At 41.7% G+C, this 7,331-nt stretch overlaps 1 non-coding gene across 1 annotated transcript; it reads right to left on the reverse strand.

Moving 5' to 3' along the window:
- Positions 1 to 391: 391 nt before the first annotated feature.
- LOC118480681 lies at positions 392 to 498 on the reverse strand. The gene has a single exon (XR_004863659.1). It is a non-coding gene; the product is annotated as a small nucleolar RNA R71 (small nucleolar RNA).
- Positions 499 to 7,331: the final 6,833 nt, after the last annotated feature.

Consider the following 7,331-nt stretch of genomic DNA (forward strand, 5'->3'; position numbering starts at 1 on the left):
TGATCCACCCCCAATGGCGGACCAACGTACCCTTATGGATTATCTACGGCCCACCGTAGGTAATCTAGGCGCCGCTATCAATGCTCCGAATGTCGAAGCCAATAACTTCGAGCTTCGACCGCATTTGATACAAATGCTCCAAAACTCCGCAACCTTCCACGGGCTTGCGGACGAGGATCCTCATCTACATATAACTAATTTCTTAGAAATATGTGATACCTTTCGGATCAATGGAGCATCAAACGACGCCATACGCCTCCGTATGTTTCCGTTCTCACTAAAAGACCAAGCGAAAGCTTGGCTCAACACCCTCCCAGCTGGATCGGTAAACACCTGGGATGAACTAGCCCAAAAGTTTCTATATAAGTATTTCCCTCCTTCTAAAACTGCTAAATTAATGGCTGAAATTAACACATACTCACAAGAGGACGGGGAATCCTTATATGAAACATGGGAAAGGTTCAAGGAGCTATTACGCAAGTGTCCCCATCATGGCCTCGCAATATGGCAACAAGTATCCACTTTCTACAATGGATTGTTGCCACACACTAGGCAGACACTTGATTCTAGCTCCGGGGGACTTTTAGGTAATCGACGCCCACACGAAATATATAATCAGATTGAGGAAATTGCTCAAACCAATTTTCAATGGCACACTCCCCGGGGAAATAAGTCTATCGCCCCGGGCGCCCATAAGGTCGACGAAAGCACCTCTTTACAAGCCCAAATCGAGGCCCTTTCTTCAAAAATAAAAAAATTAGAAATGACAAAAACAGTCTCGGTTATGGCTTGTGAAGGGTGTGGTGGGTCACATGAAAATTGGAGTTGCATGAAAGAAACGGACGATCAACAAGAAATGGTAAACTACATTGATAATAGACCTAGGCCGTCGGGTCCTCCAACGGGAACTTACAACCAAGGATGGCGAAACCACCCAAACCTTGGTTGGAGGGAACCCGGCAATAGTAGTAACCAACAAACCCAACGAACAAACTTTCAGCAATCAAGAAATGAGTCACAAAATTTCACTCAACAACAAGGTGGACGAGAAAGGCTCGAAGATACTATATCTCGCCTCGTCTCCGACACTGAAAAGAAAAACTCGGAAAGATTTCTACAATTAGAATCTAATTTTAGGAATCAACAAGCTAGCATTCAAAACATAGAAAAACAAATAAATCAACTAGCACAAAATTTTTCCGAGAGACCACAAGGCGCATTACCTAGCAATACCGAAACAAACCCAAAAGCGCAAGTTCACCTCATCACACTACGAAACCGCACCGTAGGGCCTGCAGAAGTACCTCCACCAACGGAAGAAACAATGCCAACACATCTGCAGGAAAAGAACTCTCCCCCATCACCAGAGCCTACCAAGGCTCCTCGAGTTCCGTACCCCGGTAGGTTAATTCGTCAAAAGACCAATGAGCAATTCGCAAAATTCGAAAGTCTGTTAAAACAATTGCATGTCAATATTCCTTTTATCGAAGTCCTAACCCAAATGCCCAAATACTCTAAATTTATGAGGGACTTCCTTACACATAAAAAGAAAATTGAAAATTTGCAATTAGTTAATTTAGGCGAAGAATGCTCTGCCCTCGTACTCAATAAACTACCCCAAAAGAAAATCGATCCCGGAAGTTTCACGATTCCATGTTCAATAGGGGAATCACCCGTTCGCAATGCCTTGGCCGACTTGGGGGCTAGCATTAACCTCATGCCCTCATCGATGTTCAAAAGGCTTGGCTTGGGAACCACGAGCCCTACAAAAATAAGCATACAACTCGCTGATCGATCAGTCAAGTTCCCACAAGGTGTCATCGAGAATGTCTTGGTAAGGGTAAGCAAATTCGTTTATCCCGTTGACTTTGTCATACTCGACATGGAGGAAGACACCGAGGTCCCCCTTATCCTAGGGAGACCCTTCCTTGCCACAGCACAAGCAGTGGTAGACATGAATGAAGGGACACTGACTTTGAAGTATGGGGACGATGAGGTGAAGTTCGGAGTTGGGAAGAAAATAGAGGACGACGACCCAGTCAATTACATGAAGGTTATTGATTCAAGCTTGGATGCCGCTCTCCGACGGTGTAACTTGGGAAGCAAGGCACTCCACTCAGAAGATATATAACCAGGAATCGGGTCTAGCCAAGGACCCTTATAAACGTGGCGCACCACGGAGGCATTCCGCGGATCTATCCTTAGTTTAGTTTAATTTAATCTTTTAATTTTTGCAGAATAAAACACACTCATGGTGGTAATGGATGAAAAAGGGAACCAGAAAAAATGGAACCATGCACGAAGAACAGAGCAACCCGACAAAAATCTCCATCACAGAAGGCTCAACACGGGCCGTGCCCAACCAACACGGCCCCGTGCTGAGCCCCTGCAGAAAATCACCCAGTTCAGGTAACTGGACACGGGCCGTGTTCAGCGGACACGCCCCCGTGTCCAGGATTCTGTTTCAATTCTGTAATTTTTGTTACTGGCACTTGACCACGGGGCCGTGCCCGGTGAACACGGGGCCGTGTCCAGGATGCCAGTAACAAAAATCTTTGCTTTTTAACATACTTTTATACATTCTAATCAACCAAAAATATTATTTTTGGACACATTGAGGACAATGTGTAATTTAAGTGTGGGGGGGGGGGGGTGATAAAACCTTGAAATTTTGCAAAATCCTAAACACAAGCCTTACACAAAACTCTATTGGAACCGCTAAACACCCCAAATTTTTCAAAAACTTTTTCATTTTTTTTATTTACTTGTCTTAGTTTAAGTTGGGAATAACAAGATCTAAAAAGGTTATATTTTTACAAGTTTACAACCGATAGCGTCGTGATAAAAAAGGAACCAACATAAGAAAATTATGAAACGGCATAACAAGTCTAGTTTAAAATTCGATTATATATGCTTGGTCACATTAAAAACCCATTCCCACAAAAGTGAGTTTTGAGCCTTTATTGAGCATAAAAATACACATATTTAGATTAAATGCTCATTTTTCGTTTCTTGTGTGAATAGCCGCTTGGTCCTTACAAATCTAGAACTTGCCACGACGATACATTCCCCGTCCTTACCAACTTAAACCCAAGTAAGTAAATGATGGAGGCATTAGGACTAACCATTTTTCTTTCAAAACCATTATTTTTCATTTTTTTTACCTACCCAAAATCCCCCTAGATAGCCCCTTTGAGCCTAAACCTTTCATTTCATTACCCCAAAACCCTTTTTACCCACCAAAAACCCTTTTTATTTATTTTTTTTTAGTAACAAGTTCGCTTTTTCGTAAACTCATTTTTTTTATGTGACGAAAAAAAAAAATGATGATGAAGTCAAAAACAAACAAAAGCTATAAAAGCTTGTTTGGAGAAATACTTCAAAATAAAAAGTCACTAAAAATAAGGTACTTCACGAAAACCGACGCTTGTTACGATTTTCGCCCTTTTTACTAACCACTAACCAACCACCCACCTTTAAACCCAAGCCTTCACCCAAAAAGTCCTCTTGATATTTACAAAGGTAAAAAGTTAAAAAGGAGGAGGATTGATTGCTTGGCAAGCCTATGGAAAGACGTAAGTTCCGTGCCGCCCTCGAGTGATTCACTAAAATATACACCTTCGGCCGAGTGTTGAGTGATCTCCCGTGAGGTATGTGAACTTGTATATAAATGGAATTTTAATAAGGCATGCTATGCCCAAATAAGTAATTATCTTATGAAAAGTTCAAAATAAATCATAACAAATAGGATTGTAAATAAATAAAAATAAAGCCTATAAAAACCTTGGATTCCCGACACTCTAGGACAAGCTAAAAAACTTCTCTTCTACCTATTCCATTTGGGAGTGTAAGCCACATTTAAAGAGTTTTGCTTGAGGACAAGCAAAAGTTCAAGTGTGGGGGTATTTGATGTGTGTAAAATGCAACATATAAAACACATCAATTAAGGCATAAAACTAACCCTTTTTTAGTACTAATGTTGGAAAAAGAGTGTTTTTGTCTTCCTTTTGTATTTTCAGGATGAAATGAGCTCAAAATCACAAAAGAAGCAAAAAGACCACTAATTCTACCATAAATACAAGAAAAGGAACAAAAGTAGACTGCCCGGACCCTCAACGGCACCTCCCAAAGCAAAAAGGAAGAAACAGAGACTGAACACGCCCCGTGTCCAGCGAACACGGGGGCGTGCCCAGGAAGCAGCAGAAAAGACAAACCAGTAGAAGCTTCCATTGCCCACCACGGGGCCGTGTCCAGCGAGCACGGGGGCGTGGTGAAAGTACAGCAGGCGCATTAATTGTAATTCGCAATTACAATTAATGAGGAGAGAGAGTGTCAGGCGGGCACGGGGCCGTGTCCAGCGGACACGGGGCCGTGTCCAGCCTTCTGTTCAGCCTATAAATAGCGGAGCTTGGCTTCATTCTCTCTCATCCCTTGGCACACCACCTCTCTCACACTTCATCCACCACCCACCACCACCATAATACCATCATCCACCACCATCATCCATTGTCCATCATAGAGTGTGTGAGTCGTCTCGGGATCCAAGATTGATCGTAAGAGTTCTTGACAATCAAGGCCATGTTTGCCTAAGTCTCTTACATCACTTGGTGAAGACAAGTGTTTAGTATAATACTTTTTATTTTTAATCTTTTGCACTTTTTATTTGGTTTTGTATTAATGACTTTAATAACTAGTTACTTATGTTGAAGGTGATCTTTCCTTATCGTTTGTCCGTGGTGTCTTGGCGTTATTTTACTGTCTATATAAAATAAAAGATTTTCACCATTCATATCTCCACGGTCTATATGGAGGTATGTTGGCTACCTGGTCGGGGGTTAAGGGAACGGTTTGGTAAGGGTCTTGCCCTTGTTCAGCGTTTAGAGGTCCTGCTTGGGACCTGGGTCAAATTTAGTAGGATCTCCTTCAATGCCCATAGGTATTGGATGGCGGGGATCCAAACTCTTTGACCCCCTCATAAGTTAACTACTATTAATACTATAACCCGGTTATTTAGGACTGTATCCCTGCTGACTCAGACTACTTAGCCGAGGGTAACGTCACCGCCAGAAGCGGGGCCTACCACAATTTGCATTAATAACTTAATTCATTATCTTTCAATAATCCGACCCTTTAGGATTGTATCCTTGCTGACTCAAACTACTGGGTTGAGGGTAACGTCACCTTCAAAAGAGGGGCCTACTACAATAACTAAGATAATCTCTTAAACAAGTGCAAAAGTGCGAAAATAATCAAAGGTTATACTAATACACGTGTCGGATCCAAGTGATTCATCTTGTCTATCTGTTTTTATTTTATTTTTATTTTCAGCATTTAGTTAGTTTTTATTTTTTCTTAGTTTAAAACATTTTTCTAACTTTTTGATTTGATTAGACGTTGAGGATAAACCGGTATTAAAAGCTCTTGTGTCCTTGGACGACCTCGGTATCTTACCAACACTATACTACGTCCACGATGGGTGCACTTGCCCATATGTGTGTTTAGTGTTAGTGAGTATCGTGTTTTATAAATTTAAAACTTGGCTAAAAGTGTAAAAAGGGCTTAAATATACATCAAAATTATATACACACCGACACACATCAGTTATCAAAGGTCAGTTGTTCATGGATCGAGTATATAGAGAGTTATTATGATAATTGTATGTTGTTGGCTAGGGTGTGTGTACATGTGATCATTAATTGATTTTAAGGTAAAAGTACACATCCAAATCACTTTTGATGATTGGTTGGCAGCCTTATCAACACATTAAAGCTACACTATGATTTGATGTAAAAGTAGATAGGACTTGGAAAAATGGTGGCCCATGTGCGATCAAGCCAAAGCATGTGGACATCTAGTGATGTTGTCAGTAGGATTGTCATGTGCATTGAATGATGAATTGCATGATTTAATTGATTATTAGATCACACACTCGAGCCCAGGCATGCACATGTCCACACACATTGCACATGGACTGATCATTTTGTGAAAGCATATAACATGACAGCTGGGTCGGTTCAGTTGGACCATTCTTAGATTCAAGCACACTAGGCCCAAACCGTATAACCTATGTCTTTACACACAATCGAGTGGGGCCTGTTCTCCGGCCGTATAACTGTTGGTCTGGACCAGTGTTGTGGGCCAGCAAATGGTCGGGTAGCATGCATAGTGGTGGCCCACGGTTGTATCATTGGATCACCAAACGGGTTGGGTTGGTGAAGGCTTGGGCCGCGGGTAACACCCCGGGTTGCACAACATTTGTGATTATTAGTGTAAGGTTGCGAGGTGTCTATGTTAAACGTGAACATGCTATGTGAAATGTATGAAAACCCAAATGTTTATTTGGTGATTACGTGTAATTGTTACAAGTGTATGTACATGTATGATTTTAGGAAAAAAATGAGATTCTTACGGTTAGTGGTAATCACATTAGGAACTAATTGATCAACTTGGAATACGTGCATTGTTCTTACCGAGCAAACCAAAGGTGAGTTCACTACTTTGAGCATGCGTCCCGGTGGTTGGGACAGTCATTGGGTATCCCGGGGAGGGATAAATCTTTTGGGTAAACTGGGATGTTGGATAATATTCTCACTCTCTATCTTTTAAGTCCCATCTTTTGCTATCGTGGGTGGTAGCGGGGTATTAGTTGGTAGCGCTACTTAGGTTTGGCACCCTCACCCCGTTCCTAAGATAGGGCGGGTGTGAACTAATGACCCAGTCAGGCCCAGTGCTTTGATAGGAGCACTGGGGAATGGGCAAAACATACATCAGGAGCCGTCTTGTTCAGTATCGAGATATTATCAACATTGCTTTCGTATTTGTTAAACAAACTGGACTAACCACTTGGTAATCAATGTTTTATTAAAACTGTGAACTCGTCAGCTTTGTCTGATACACTTGTTGCATGCTCGCAGGTCGTTAGGTATTCTTGTCTGAGGAACTTGTTGTCTGAGGAAGCTGGAGTGGTCATGGGTCGACTGAGGAGATTCATGGGATGTTCTTGATATTATAACTTGGTTTATTGATACTGTTTGACTTTAGTTTTCTATTTTGCTTCCGCTGAACTTATTGGGATTTGTTAAACTTATTATTGGTATAACTCTTTAATATTTGGTATTTATTTGCGATCTTATCATGAGTTCAATATGATTGGTGGCTCGTTATTGGTTTGTCACACGCCTAGCAGGGACACTCCCTAGGTGGTATTTTGGGGGTGTGACACACTACCATAACCAGTGTCCAAGATTGGTGAATGCAAACCCAGTTCAGGCTCCGGCTCGAGGTCGAGCTTTTAACATGAATGCTGTGGAGGCGCAAGCAGACAATGAAGT

Source organism: Helianthus annuus, chromosome 7, assembly GCF_002127325.2.
Source record: "Helianthus annuus cultivar XRQ/B chromosome 7, HanXRQr2.0-SUNRISE, whole genome shotgun sequence".
Taxonomy (NCBI): Eukaryota; Viridiplantae; Streptophyta; class Magnoliopsida; order Asterales; family Asteraceae; genus Helianthus; species Helianthus annuus.